General features: G+C 35.4%; 1 pseudogene; it reads left to right on the top strand.

Moving 5' to 3' along the window:
- Nucleotides 1–12,545: 12,545 nt before the first annotated feature.
- Nucleotides 12,546–14,877, top strand: LOC122589616 (annotated as a pseudogene).
- The last annotated feature ends 253 nt before the right edge of the window (nt 14,878–15,130 follow it).

Raw genomic sequence — 15,130 nt, 5'->3', positions numbered from 1 at the left:
AGTATTGATGTTTTTGAGTTTAAATTTTTTTATAAAAAAATGTTAACAAAAAAAGATATGTAAAAAAACAATCAGTTTACTTCCTTTTCAATCATTCCATTTTTAAAAAAAATAAATTAGTTAAAATACAACTATATTATTTTGTTTCATTTCATTTCAATTTTTTTTTCTTTATAGAAACTCCGAAATCCATTTTTAAAAAATCTTTAAAGGCGCGTTTAGCTGGGAAAACACTATTTGTTATCACTTATCCATTTCTGTTTTTTAAGAAAACATAGAAAATAGATAATGCGATCAAATCATAGTTTTCCAAAAATGTTAATAAAGAAAACTTGAAAACACTGTTTTCTACTTTTTCACGAAAAACTTAAAAACACTTTTTTTTTATTCTTTTTCATTTTGTATTTAAAAAGCCTTAAATTATATTAACTCTCCCCTACGTCTTCGTCCCTGCCACTCGTCATCCTTTGCCCATGCCCTGGTCAACCCTGCCCCCACTCTATCCCCGACCTACCACTTAACCAAGTATATTATAACATGTTTTTTAATATAAAAAAATAAAAATAGAATGATTTAGTTTTAAACGCGTTTTCAAATTTTTCATTTCTTTTCTAGAGATGGAAAACTCCTTCCATTTTCTAGAAAATTAGAAATATAAAACTAGAAAATATTTTTCACAACTAAACACGCCCTTGACTTCTTTTCCTTTCTTCTCTAAAAAAATCTTGAAAACATAGTAACATCTAAATATTATATCAAATCTACTTTACTCCTAAATAATGAAATGAAACAATTTCTTTGTTTGGCGGGAAAAAAAATTGTAAACACGAAGAATTGTAACTTGCGATAGATAAGTTGCTTCGCAAGTTGATTTCTGTCCATTTAAAAAAATAAAATAAATTTTGGTTGGAAGTAATTCTACGTGTTTATTGATTAAGAAATTGGATAGGCCTCAAACAAGAGAGGTATAAAACAACATAGCACGTGCATTGCACATTCCTCACACATATGTAGAGCTAGGGATGTGCACAGGTCAAAATCCGGCCCGAACCGGTAAACCCATCCCGACCCCCAACCCGCGAGAGCATGAAAACGTGACCCGTGACCCGGCCCGTGAATGTTCGGGTCGGGTTTAGACGGGTCGCGGGTTTCCTTTACAATTTTCCGTTTTTGCCTTCACCCGACCTGACCCGTCCAACCCGTGATCCACGAATGCACTAAAAAATGTGACCGTGATCCGGCCCGTTAGGGTTTCGGGAGGGTCGGTTTTGGGCCAGTTTAGGGTCCGGTGCGGGTCAGCGGTGTAACACCCCGACTACGGCGGAAACACGAGATGTCACAGAACGACATGGTACAAAAGATTAAATGGAAAACATCTTAAATAAAGTCTTAAACCATTCCAAATTAAACGATTACATAGTTCAAAGTAAAGTGTTAAAAATCATAACATAAGTCCAAATCCGAATAAAAGATAAACTTGTTTGCATTACAAGTCTTCGTTCGCCATGCAAACACATGGTCCAAAAGCGGTCCATAGGCAAACCTACTGCTCTAAACCTGAAAAGCATGAAAAAAAAAGTGTCAACTACGAGAGTTGAGTGAGTTCATAGGTTTTTAACTAATACAATAAGCATATATACACATCATTACAAAATAAATTAGGAATCACCAATTTAATGAATATTTCCAATTCATCCTTTGATAATCGTTCGTTCAACTCAATTTTAACCCATGTAAATAAATCCTTGTCATATAACCACAAGGGTCTAATTCCATTATCTTAGATGAGTATATACTTGAGCCACTACTACTACCATTTTATTCAAGTCCGATTACCATCCAATAATTCAATTCATAGCACAAGCTGTCAATCATGTGCCGTAATAATAATAACAATAATGATAATGGGTCGTGCCATGGAGACGCCCGATTATCTTTAGGTAGTTAGAACACCCGGGGGCCAGACTAGAAGTGGAGGTTGTCACGAAGGCAACCAACCTTCCAACGGTACGCTTTGGGTGGGCGGACGAAACCTAGTTGCGCAACTAACTAACTACAGGCCTCCACTTTCGGAGTAAATAGTAGTGTACCGAACGCCGCGGTTTGACAGAACTCAAGCTCATCACATAAATCCTTTATTTTCATGAACATACGAAACAATTATATTTCATACTCATATATCAAGAATCATTTCATATAACAACTCTCTTTCAAGAAACATTGCATATATAGAAAGTAGTTTCATTTATCATGCTTTTCACCCCGAAAGTAAAACACGTAAAAGAGTTTGAAAGGGGGCTATGACTCACTTGATTTGAGAGTAATGAGGGCTGATCAAATACGAGATGTGTGCCTAGTGATGTCGTTCCCCAAGCAAGCCTAAACCATGGTATTCAAATATACACAACGTAAGTGCGTATTACATGAACTAGTGAACTAGATCATGAGATTTATGCTAGTAGGCTTGCCTATCTTTGGTTTTTACTTAATTATGGAATAAAAGTGTATTATGATGTTCAAGATGTTTGGTTAAATTGGAATTGATGGTAAGAGTAGTTTTTGCGTTAAGCGTTTTTGCGCGTTTGTTGGAATTTCGGTAATTCGGCTTTGATTCGCGAGATTTCTTTTGCACACTTTGCTTTGTACTATTATTTGATATTGGTACAGTAGTATTTTGGATTTTAAAATATATTTTCTGATTTATATTAATTTCCTTGATTTATTATTATTTAATTAATTATTTATTCCATTTATTCATTAATTAATTAAATAATTTCTTATAATTATTCTTAGGTTCTTAAATTACCTTTAAAATTCATAGATAATTATATTTTTATTATCTACTGAGTATTATGCTTTTAAACTTGTAATATTATTTATTCATTTATTTATTTAAGCTTTATTACTTATTTATTTAATAATAGTGATTAATTAGTGATTTTTAACTTAGTTAGTTATTCTTAAATTATGTAAAACTTGGTTCTTTCCTTGAAATTACTTTTCTCCAGTAGGTTTAAGTTATTTTAATCCTATTTATGTGATTTTGTCCAAGTTCATGATTTATATAATTTATTATTGATTTATTTATTCCTTAAAATCCCTTTTAAATTCATTAAATTATAAAAACACTTAGAAATCATCACAAGAGCTTTTGTCTAAAATCCCAGGCCCTTTTTAGGCAACTTTTATCAAATAAAATTTGTAACCATTCAATCTCTCTTGTGTTCTTATAATTTGAGGACTTTTAAACATAAAATCGTTTACCGAAATAGTGATTTTTGCCTCATTTCTCAACCAATTTAAATGCTTCAAAAGGGATTTTTGTTCTTATTTCATTTTGTCCAGAATGTCCATCATATTTTGATGGACTAAGTCGTGATTGTGGTGGCGGTGTGCTATGTGCAATTTTTGTGCTTTCGGTTGGTGATTATTTGACCCGAAAAGACTATTTTTGAGCTTATTCTTGCCATGCATCAAATGACTTGAGTTTTATATTTTTAATATGTCATATTTCCAGTATGTTCATCACATTTTCATGGTCATATAGTTATGGTGCATGTGTGTGCTCAAAATGCATTTTAACAAGTTTTCGGTTTTCGATTTCAAGCCTATTTTGCCTTGTTTGGTTCCATAATCATATTTTTGTTATTACAATAATTTTTACAGAATATTAACTTTGATTTTAACACATTTTTCACTTATAACAAGCCTAGCTTCATCTCATAATCCAAACAATAATCCAACCTTCTTAAATCTAGCATATATGCACTTAAATCAATACTTTTTAACATAAAGCTTTAACTATCAAAAATCCATCAACATAAAAGTATATTTTTCATGAAATATTCCAGAAATATATATACAAATATTTATACATCATGTTCATCTTTTTATATAAAAAGTTACTTTACAATCTATCAACACATATCCACCTTTTTGATGCTAGCTTTTATAGATCCAACACTTTATCAATAAAATCTATATTTTTATGAATATTTCCAGAAATATCAATTTCATAATATGCATGAATATAGCCATCTTTCAAAAGAAAAATCACATCAAAGACTATTAAACTTATATCCACACTTTTGGGTCTTAAACTAGTTGAATCCTTGGATCTTTCTTTATGGATTCAACATGCATGAGCATGGAAAGAAAGATCCTATCAACTTTGCCCTCATCAAGTGTATATTCAAAAGAAAACATGAAAAAAACAAAATCTTTTGATAAAACCTTTTTAATATAAACAAGAACAAGATTAAACTAGTAAAGAGATGAAGATATATACCCTTGAAGAACACTTTTGAAGATGGATATAGTGCAGATTTTCGTGGCCTATATCTCCAAGAATACCCCTATTCAACACTTGAAACAACCCTTAAACTATAGCTTAATCCAACCCTTGCTTAGTCTAACTTAAACCCTTATTATTATCAAGTATTTAGGTTGATTGTTGTTGGTTTTCTTCTTGTTTTCTTGGCTGCCGAAAAAGAGAGAGAAAAGGGAGAGAAGAAGAGTGTTTTTGAGAGAGAATTGATTAGTGTGTGTGAAATGGGAGTGTAGTGTGTGTTGGAGTGGTGAGTTCCAAGACTTAAGGCATGCAAAATTTGAAATGGATGGATGTATGTGTGTGAAAGGGGGGGGGGGGGGGGGCGGCCTCATGGGGGGGGGGGGGATTTAGAGGGGTTTTACTTTTTTTTTTTTTATATAAAATTTTGTTGTATAAGTATAAGTGTAGGTATATGTTAAGTGTGGATTTAATTTGTAAGTGTTTTGTTAGTAAAATATAAGTAATTAGTTGTTTTAGTTAGGAATATGTATATGTCTGTGTAAGTCATGTATATTTATGTGTGTGGATATATTTTTGTATTTTTAGTTGGTTACATAGGTCATTGGTTGTAAATTTGTATTAATTTTTAAGCTTATATGCTTACTTATTAAGTTTTTCGACGCTTTTTCGTACATAATACGTCCAATTATATTTTTAGTTGAAAATTTTATTTATCATGATCATATCCTCTTGATTTGGTTTTATTTTTGATTTGTTGGGCAATCCATAGGAATTTTGACTGGTATCTCAATTTGTAAGCCTTAAGTTATTATTATCGTATCGATTGATCACCTCTAAAATTTTTTGTTCCGAGGTACTTTCATTGGGAAATTCTTTTACATATCATTAGCTTTAGATTACTAATTTGGGGCATTACCTACTAGCTCCAAGTATAACTAGGGCTTGCGGGAACGTAAACAACCTAACTAGCACATATATAATATTAAAAGTACGGTTGTTACAAGCGGGTCTTTTGCTCATCTCTATGTAGAGGTTTAATTAGAGACGGATCCTATATATTATGTCATCGAGAGTAAAACAGTTTTTGACTTAAAAATAAGAGGGCATAATGAACGAAAAATTAATATACATATATATTATATATTTACATTAAAAAATTTTAGGTAATCGATAACTGTTTTCCCCAATAGTTATATACTACATCCACCACTAGGTGCGATAATAGGTGCGGGAAACAACCTAATGAGTAATGATAGAATGTGACATTTGGAAGACATAAACATCTTAGTTAGCTTTAGTTAGCTAAGATTTGTTTTTCAAATATGTGAACAAGGTGTGACGACAAGTTTGAGTGTAAGGTGATGTAGACTTGCTATCTGATTGTGCATCGAAATGCGTTAGCCTAATATGGGCCGAACGTTATGAAAAAGGGGATTTGGATTTATGTTTTATAGGCGGTTTCCCAAAGGTAGGGCAATGCCTTTTCACGCCAAGAGTGTATGTTAGATGTGATCGGCTAACGATGTGTTTGTTAGCTAAGATTTGTTTTTCAAATATGTGAACAGGGTGTGATGACAAGTACTAGTGTAAGGTGATGTAGACTTTCTATCTGATTGTGCACCGAAACGCATTAGCCTAATATGGATCGAACGTTATGAAAAAGGGGATTTGGATTTATGTTTTATTGACGATTTCCCAAAGGTAGGGCAATGTCTCTCCACGCCAAGAGTGTATGTTAGATTTAACCAGATAACGATGTCTTTGTGATCATGCCGAATTGAGGAGGGTTTCCTCTCCATTTATAGGAGAGGATTTTCTTAAAGGAAAAGATTAGGGTTTAATCTTTCCCCTAAGATTTAGTTGCTATGCTTATCCGATCTCTTCCTTAAGGTAATGATGAATATCTTTTTATCTTTGGAAGGGTTATCTCTTGGCTAATTTAATTAATCTCCTTCGTGCTCAAGGCCTTCGTTACTATGCTTCGTAAGGAGTATTCTTCGTATGAGCGCTTGAAGGGGTATATCATCACTATTAGTAGTGTTTCGAAGATTTCCCCTTAGCCTTAGCTTTAAAAATCCAAATTTAAAGTGTAACCGCGCAATGCAATGATAGTGGAGGCAACTGGTAGTGGTATAGATGTAGACATCTGTTTTTTATATTTCCTTTAATTTTCATAATGATCATTCAATACTTAGCACCAATCCGTTAAGATCCGCTTTTTTTTCCGAACATTCAGTCGGTATGCGACATGAGGGAAACCTCATCGTATAATGGTGAAGCCTTGCACGTAGCCTAGACAACGAGATGTTGACCATGAGCCGTTACAAGTATTCGGAGGAAAAAACCCCAATACTTGTCATCCCTAAGGATCGAACTCAAGATCTTGGGTAAAACGTGGGATGATTGGCAAGATCCGCTTCTAGTAGGACGTTTCTTGCACTTTTAATGATAGTTAATAAGAATTAAAAACTCCACATTTTAAAAAATTTCAAGGTGTTACGTAGCGCGTCGAATATCGTTGAATCATTTAAACTATCAAAAGAATCATTAAAAAATATTACAAGTTAAGTAAATAAAAGCACACCATTTTGGATAGGTCCGGGCTTAACCAAGCCAGTAACCCGGATGTATAAACTTCATCTATACCACGCAAGTATATTCGTTATTTTCAACTTTCAAGAGCTTATTGTTTAATATCTATTTTTTATTTTTCTTTCCAGTTGTATGAAAGGTTAAACACTTAAACCTATAATTTACGTAAATTAAAAACTAATGTATGCAAGGTATTTTCAAATATTATTACAATGTGTATGTATATATGTAATTTATTTAGAAGTTCGTTCTGACATCGACTGAAAAAATGTCCAGGGAGAAAGCTTTTATAGACCTCCGGTTTTTTTCGGATAATTAGTTAGTAATGATTTTTGTTATTGTTATTTTTGGAAAACATTTTTGAAACAGTGTTTTTTCAAGGGTGTTTTGTGAAACAAGTTTTCGAAAAAAAAAAATTATACAACCGGGTAAACCGGCTTTTGGAAAACCGGGTTCAAAAATTCCCCTTGAAACCGGTATCTCAATTACCGGGTTCAAAAAAGGACGAATGAAACCGGTATTTGCATTACCGGTTTCAGACTTCGTTGACAAGTTGCAGAGCATCTTTGACCGATACAGTATGATGTGACTAAAGCCTGAAACCAGTTACCGGTTTCGAGCTAACCCTAACACGTGGCGCGACCTGGTGAAACCCTAATTCCACATGTAAACCTAATTCATTATTTATCTATATATAGTATATGTGATGTATCTTGAAGCATTATCAGTATCTCAAACAAATATTTTCAGATAACATTTCAAACACTGTCATAGTTATATTTTCATAAAAAAATGGCATCTTCATCATCATTCAACCCAATTGTAGTTCAGTTAATATGGGATGACTGTGTATCATTCGTAAACGGGATCCTTTAAAATGGAGATCCATCGAAAAAAAGTTTTTTTCCTCTTTTTCACGTAATGACGTATTCACAAATTTGTGATATGACTTACAGTTGTTTTGGTGTTTCAAAACAAGACTTCAAACTGCAATTATATTTATGGTATGAATCTAAGGGTGTTCCTTTTAGGAATTTAATTACGGATGATAATACTTTGGCAATGATTTATCATCTAGGTGAAGCGCAATTTGAAGTGAAGTTCGAGCCTACTTTTACAAACCAGTTGTTAAGCTTGACTCAAACCCAATGTTTTTTTCAAGGGAGTAACCAGCCAAAAGATGATGAAGATAACGAAGGTAATGAAGACAATGACGATGATGAAGACAATGACAATGAAGACGATGAACATGTTCAAGATCATGAAATCGACCCAATGGGTGGTGGATCAAGTGACGAGGCATCTTATACAAGCGATGATACCATTGACCGATATAGCGTTGATGTGGATGTATCTAGAGATGAAGATGAAGAAAGGGCCCATGCACAAGGTCCTTTGGAGCATGAACAACATCTTAATCTTGTCGATGATAATGAAGATCGTCTAATGCCATTCAATGAAGTTCAAGAAGATGTGGTATTTTGGTCGCAAGAAAGAAATGTGATAGAAAAGGAATGTTTTTTCAAAGCAAGGCAGAACTTGTATACGTTGTTAGGCTTTGGAACATAAGAGAAAACAAAGAACTTATTGTTATGGATACAAGGCCAACGTTTTGGAAAGCACAGTGCATGACCAAGGGGAAGAATTATCGTGGTGTTATGGATCGGGTCCCGCCAAGGCGTGGAATGCAAGAAGGATAGCAATTGAAAGGTTGTATGGAACTTGGCCGAGTAACTTTGATGCATTGCCCAAGTATGTTGCTGAATTACAACGTGCTAACCCAGACACTGTTGTGGAATGGCTCCATTCTCCAACTAGTTCAAGCCATATACATACATTCAAGTTTGTATTTTGGGCATTTGGACCAGCAATTAGGGCATTCCAATGTTGTATTCCGGTGATCTTTGTCGATGACACTCATTTGAAAGGGAGCTACAAGGGTAAGTTGCTAACTGTAGTGACGAAGAACGCCAATGGACAACTATTGCCAATCGCTTTTGCCTTGGTTGATGAAGAGTCTAATGAAAGTTGGGGATGGTTTCTAAATCTTTTTGAAGAGCATGTGGGATCGCAGTGACAAGGTGATTTGTGTATCATTTCAAACCGTCACCAAGGTATACTTAATGCAGTGAACCAAAGTGAGGAGTGGCATCATCGGTATTGTTTGAGGCACGTTTGTAGCAACGTGAACTCGCACTCCAAGAACAGGAGAATCAAAAATCTGGCTTGGGTTGTCGGTTCCACATCCCAATCATCCAAGTATACTGGGGCGGTGAATCAAGTCAAAGGTGACGATGATGTTGTTTGGCCGTATTTGAGGAACATTGGTTTGGAAAAGTGAACTCTGGGGCACGACTCGGGGCTTCGTCGTTGGGGTAACTTAACGACAAACATTGCCGAGTGCCAAAACAATATTCTTGGTAAAGCTCGAATGCTACCTATTAGAGCTTTAATTGAGACCACTTTTACTTGGACAAGAGACCATTTTCTGAGCCAATACCGGAAGGCCAGCAGTTGGAACCCACCACTAGCTCGCAAAATGTGGGAGGTTCATCAGATGCGTGAAAGAGCCTCAATAAGCCATAGGGTGGAAGTGTTTGATGAACGAACAGGAAATTACACAGTTAGAACAAACCAATGAAATTCACAAGGCGAGTATACATACAATGTTGTGATGGGGGAGAATAGGAAAAAATGCTCTTGTGGAGCTTGGCAGCATCAAAGGTTTCCATGTTCTCATGCCATTGCTGTTTGCGGATATAGACAAGAGAGAGCTGCTAATCTTCCAAGTAAGAGGTACACAACTAGGACGTGGATAAATCAGTATAATGCTGCACTTGCTCCCCTCTGAGACGTGAATTACTAGGCGCAGGTAGATTGGCAGATCCAGGGAGACCCAAAAAAACTGGTAACGCAAAGGGGTAGGAGACGCACCAGACGGTACCGGAACGAGATGGATGAGAGTTCTACCAGCAGATCTTCAACCTCAAGACAACAAGCTAGATGTGGTGTTTGCGGTGGATTGGGCCATAACAGGAAGACATACCCTGAACTTTGAATATGACAATAATGTTGTCCATCATCTATTTCCGTTAGTTTGTATTGTTTTTGTGTGTTGTTTTAATCCGTTTATTTGCTGAATTCCTAGGCGTTTTTAATGTAAGATGATGTTGTTTTTAATCTGCTTTTTATGCAGCTTTCAATATGAAATTTATGTTTGTTTTTTCTTATTTGGTACCTTTTTGTCACATATTTTAAAACAAAACAACATTAAAAACATTATAAAACAAAAACGATTACATACAAAACAATATTAAAAACTAATTAAACAACTTATTTTATTTAAAACGAAAACGATTACTTAAATCCTAACAATTAAAGGTTGCAATCGTTATGGTGAACCGAATAATATGGCGAATCAAATCGGGAATCAGAAGAGGACACGTCACTGTCACCATCATTACGGTGAATGTATTCACCGGGCTCATAGTCAGGTGAGGTTGCAACTTTGGGGTCTTCTATTGCATATTCCTCTCCCGGATCAGTCACGTAACCACTAGGCCGCCTACCCACCTGGCCAAATTTGGGTTGAAACCGATACGCTTCCTCAAGTTGATTCCTTATTGAGATGTCGGCATGAGTAAGATTGTTAATGGTTAGTTCCATCCATTGGACCTGACTGCAGATACATCAAGTACCTGTAATGTGACAACTTTTTAATATCAATTTTCTGTTTGTTCTTTATATAATCAAAAACATATAAAACAACATTAAAAACTAATAAAAAGAGTTACATTATTCAAAACTTAAAACGATTACATAAAACAATTACATAAAACGAATAAATAAAACGATTATTTGGGAAACAAGCCAATATTGTCAATATCAACAAAACGTGCATCCATGGAGTCCCATTCTTCTTCCGGACCCAGGTTTTTAGCCCGTTTACCAACATTGCGAACATCACTTAAAGCGGTAAATGCGTGCTGCCTCGTGCTCTTTACCGTGGACTCGACAAAAGTAAGATGGTTAATGGTCAGCTGCAACCATTCAACCTTTTGTTGCAAATACGTCACGTACCTTCTGTCTATTTTCTTTGGATTGATCACTGTGTTATTTTCTGCAATTTCGGCCTCGTAGGCCGACTTTCTTTGTTTTAAACCATCCATTATACCTGTCACGTCCGATTGAACCTTGTAATCAACAGCCATGTGAGACTCAATGGAGTTCCAAGCTCCAGCCCTAGTGATATTTGGGTATGCACCACTACCAGAAGATGCTTGACCTGCCATTTGTTTTTATCTGCTTTTTTTAGTGTTTTTTGAGAGTATGGTCTTCTTTTGCCCATAACTATATATATATATATATATATATATTTGGTTTGTGTAAATCCTTCATTATTGAGCCTGCTACCTTTTGTCGTGAAGCTCGAAACCGGTAATTAACCAGTTTCAGGCTTTAGTCACGTCCCACTGTTCGAGTCAAGATTCCCTGACAACTAGTCACATCAAACTGAAACCGGTAATGCAAATACCGGTTTCGAGGTGTTTTTTTTATACCGGTAATTCAAATACCATTTTCGAGCCAAATTATTGAAACCGGTATTTGAAATACCGGTTTACCCACTTCTATAAAAAAAATTTCGAAAACTTGTTTGACAAAACACCCTAAAAACTACTGTTTCAAAAAAAATTTCGTTATTTTTGGGTCCCCTGTGTGGACTACGTAATTACCAATTAGTGGAGTATTCTCGTAACTGTCTTATTTTAGAATGCAAACTTGATTAGATTTCATGTACTTTGTTAGTTGTGTGCAGATTTTAAAATATTAATAACTTTGTTTTCTTATTTTGCACGCATTGTGTTGTTATGGTAAATGTTTGCATGGTTAACAGCATATCAGAGAAGTATAAAACAGATAAATGGAATGGGAATTAGGTATGGTTTCCAGTACCGTACCGGTTGTTATCAAAAGTAGGAATCGAATCCCTCTTTTGGCTACAGAAGAGAGTGGAGCCTTTGACCCTCATGTTTACGTTTATCCATGACGGTTTCAAACTCGGGTTTCTTCTCAGACCTTCGGATCGCCTTAGGTACCGCTAAGTCACCTTAGAAGTCAAACACCCCCGCAAACACGTAGAACTAGGTAAACCAGCAGCCTTACATAATTCTTGATTCCCTAGGATAGGATGGTTAGCCCCAAAGATTGAGTTGAACTTAAACTGTTGCGATTTAAACTGATATTCGTAGAATCTCAAGTGTTCACGGACGGGCACCTACATTGTCATAAAGAATTTGATGATGAACTTCGTCTTTGGTTGAAGATTTCTTGTTAAATTTCATCAGTTTTGTAATTTGTACTTTTTTAACATATGGATGTGAGTACTTGACCTTTCATAGTTTCACTTTTAGGATACTTAATTCAAATTCATTCCACCAAATTCTCATACATTCTGTGAACCAAACGGCCCCTAAATTTCTCAAAATGCATGTACCTTGTGTACTCTTATTTATTAAAAAAGATTTATTTTCAAAACTAGGAATTAACCAGCTGATATTACTTGGCAATCTTGTAAGAAATTGTTAGACCTAAACTTCTACATAAATATACATAGCTATAATTGCTTTTGATGTTGAGCAGGTTCAATTCCGTTGGAGTGATCATGGCTAATCATGGCAAAAGTGCATATAGGATCAACGTGAGTAAGTTGGTCAGGCGGCTACGGTCTCTATATGATCATTGGTAGCAACATAAAGACGAGTTCTGGGGATCTTGTAATTCGTTTGCAGTAGCTACCCACCCTGTGTGCGATGATCTTCGTTACTCGAAGTCTTCTACTTTCAACCTTTGGTTACTTGGTTATGAATTCCCCAAAAGTATAATGGTTTTTTCCAAAAAGCATATCCATTTCTTATGCAGCCCAGAGAAAGCGTCAACAGTACTTGACGCTATTAAAATGTTTCCTAAAGATGCAATAGGTGTAGGTATAGTGATGCATGTGAAACTAAATTATGATGACGGGTTGCATCAGATGGATAGCATATTGCATACCATTAGATTCCAAGAAACATCTAATGAAAGTCACGATGATAATGTTTTAGGAATAATAGCAGGAGAGGCTCCTGAGGGGGAACTCTTGGAGAAATGGGCCGAAAAGCTAAAGTCATCAGGCTTGCAACTTTGTGACATAACAAATGGGTTAGCAGGTCTTTTTGCACTCAAGGGAGACGATGAGCTTACGCATGTGAAAAATGCTGCACATATCACTGCTTCTTCAATGAAAAATTTGTTGTTCCAAATCTCGAGACTGTTATTGATGAGGAAAGGAAAGTAACTCATTCCTCTTTAATGCATGATAGTATGATACTGTGAAGGCTATTTTAGAGCCAGCCACGATTAAGATAAATCTGGGAAGTGATAAAGTGGATATTTGTTATCCGCCTATATTTCAAAGTGGGGGGAACTTTAATCTTAGTTCTAGTGTTTCAAGCAACGATGATTACCTGTACTACGATTCTGGTAATGTGATAATTTGTGCACTTGGGGCTCGTTATAATTGCTACTGCTCAAATGTGGCCAGAACTTTTCTAATCGACCCCAATGCTAAACAAATGAAGACGTATCAGGTTCTTCTTAAAGCACACAAGGCAGCTATTGGTGCATTAAAGCCTGGTAATAAGGCTTGTGATGTTTATAAGGCTGCTTACTCAATGGTTCTAAAAGAAGCTCGAGAGTTGGCTGCTTATTTGACCAAGTCTTGTGGGACAGGCATTGGTCTTGAGCTTCGTGAGTCGAAACTGAGTCTTATGGATAAGAATGGAAAAATTCTGAAAACCGAGATGGTTTTAAATGTTTCAATTGGTTTACAGAGCTTGCAGACAAAGACTAGCAAAACAAAGAGCCAGAATTATGTACTATTGCTTACTGATACTGTAATTGTAACTGAAATTGGTCATGAAGTGATGACTTCTTCTGTCTCTAAAACTTTAAAAGATGTTGCATACTTCTTTAATGATGGCGAGAAAGATGAAAATGAAAGGTCACAAGTGAAAGTTGAGCCTAAGCTTACAAAGGATCTTTTCTCCAATGAAACATTTAGGTCAAGTAACTTGTTTAATTATGAAAACGTTAATGATTTCCCACCTTCTGGAGAAGAAAATGTGAATGCAGTGAAAACCATCACCTACCACGCTGATCCAAGCCGACAGCACTTCATCCGTATCATATTTGATGTGCCTAGAAGAGCCTTTTCTTCTCATGATCCAAACACGTCAAAGAATCAACCTGATGTTTTCTTGAAAGAAGCCTCATTTTGTTCCAGGGACTCGTGGCACATTAGTGAAGTTGTTGAACAGATAAAAACTCTTAGAAGAGATGTTGCTTCTCGTGAGTCTGAAAGAGCTATAAGGCCATCATTAATTACCCAGAAACATGTGCGTACCAGGAATAATTATAGACCAATACGATTGACTGATATTTGGATTCAACACCTGTTTAGTGGCCATGGACCGAGATTTCAGGGTATTCTTGATGCTTATGACAATAGTTTCAGTGATTCGAAATCAAGTTCTGATATATATTTAGAAATTCTATTTGATAACATTAAACATGCATATATTCAAGCAGCAGAAAAGAAACCAATTGCATCGCTTCACTTTCAACTACATAGTGATATCATGGTTGAAAACAAAAAGATAAAATTTGTTAAGTTCTATGTTGATGTAAAGGATGCTGTGCAAACTTTAGGAGGTGGTAAAGAATCTGCCGACGACCCATATCAGATTGAAGAAGTACGAGAAAGGGACCATGGAAACAAGACCAACACGAGTTTCCAAAGTTTTCTTACACATGTAAATTATCGTTCTGGAACACCAAAATTTAAAGGGTTTGACCAAATACTAAATGACCCGGGGCGTCAAGGGGTGTTTAAGGCTATAATATTCTCGATGTTTATTTCTTTGTTTAGGGTACTCTTTTTTTACGAGTGGAATTGATGGCTTTAAATCAGTCTTGTATTTGATTCTAATAATGCACTTTTGGTTACATGATAGTTTTAAATTTGGTATAAGAAAGTACTCCGATTCACTTGAGAATTCTCCGGTTATAAAGAAGAAAGACCCATATATTTGCAAATGTAGATGATAACTTAATACGGAAAATGGCAAATGATCTTGCCATTGTAAGTGCTCTGTTTCCTTGCAAGCTCATCAAAAAAAGTATATATTTTGTTATTGAACTATAACGCAA

Source organism: Erigeron canadensis, chromosome 1 (genome assembly GCF_010389155.1).
Source record: "Erigeron canadensis isolate Cc75 chromosome 1, C_canadensis_v1, whole genome shotgun sequence".
NCBI lineage: Eukaryota > Viridiplantae > Streptophyta > Magnoliopsida > Asterales > Asteraceae > Erigeron > Erigeron canadensis.
Note: the sequence above shows the minus strand (reverse complement) of the source record. Positions and strands in the feature narration are given on the sequence as shown.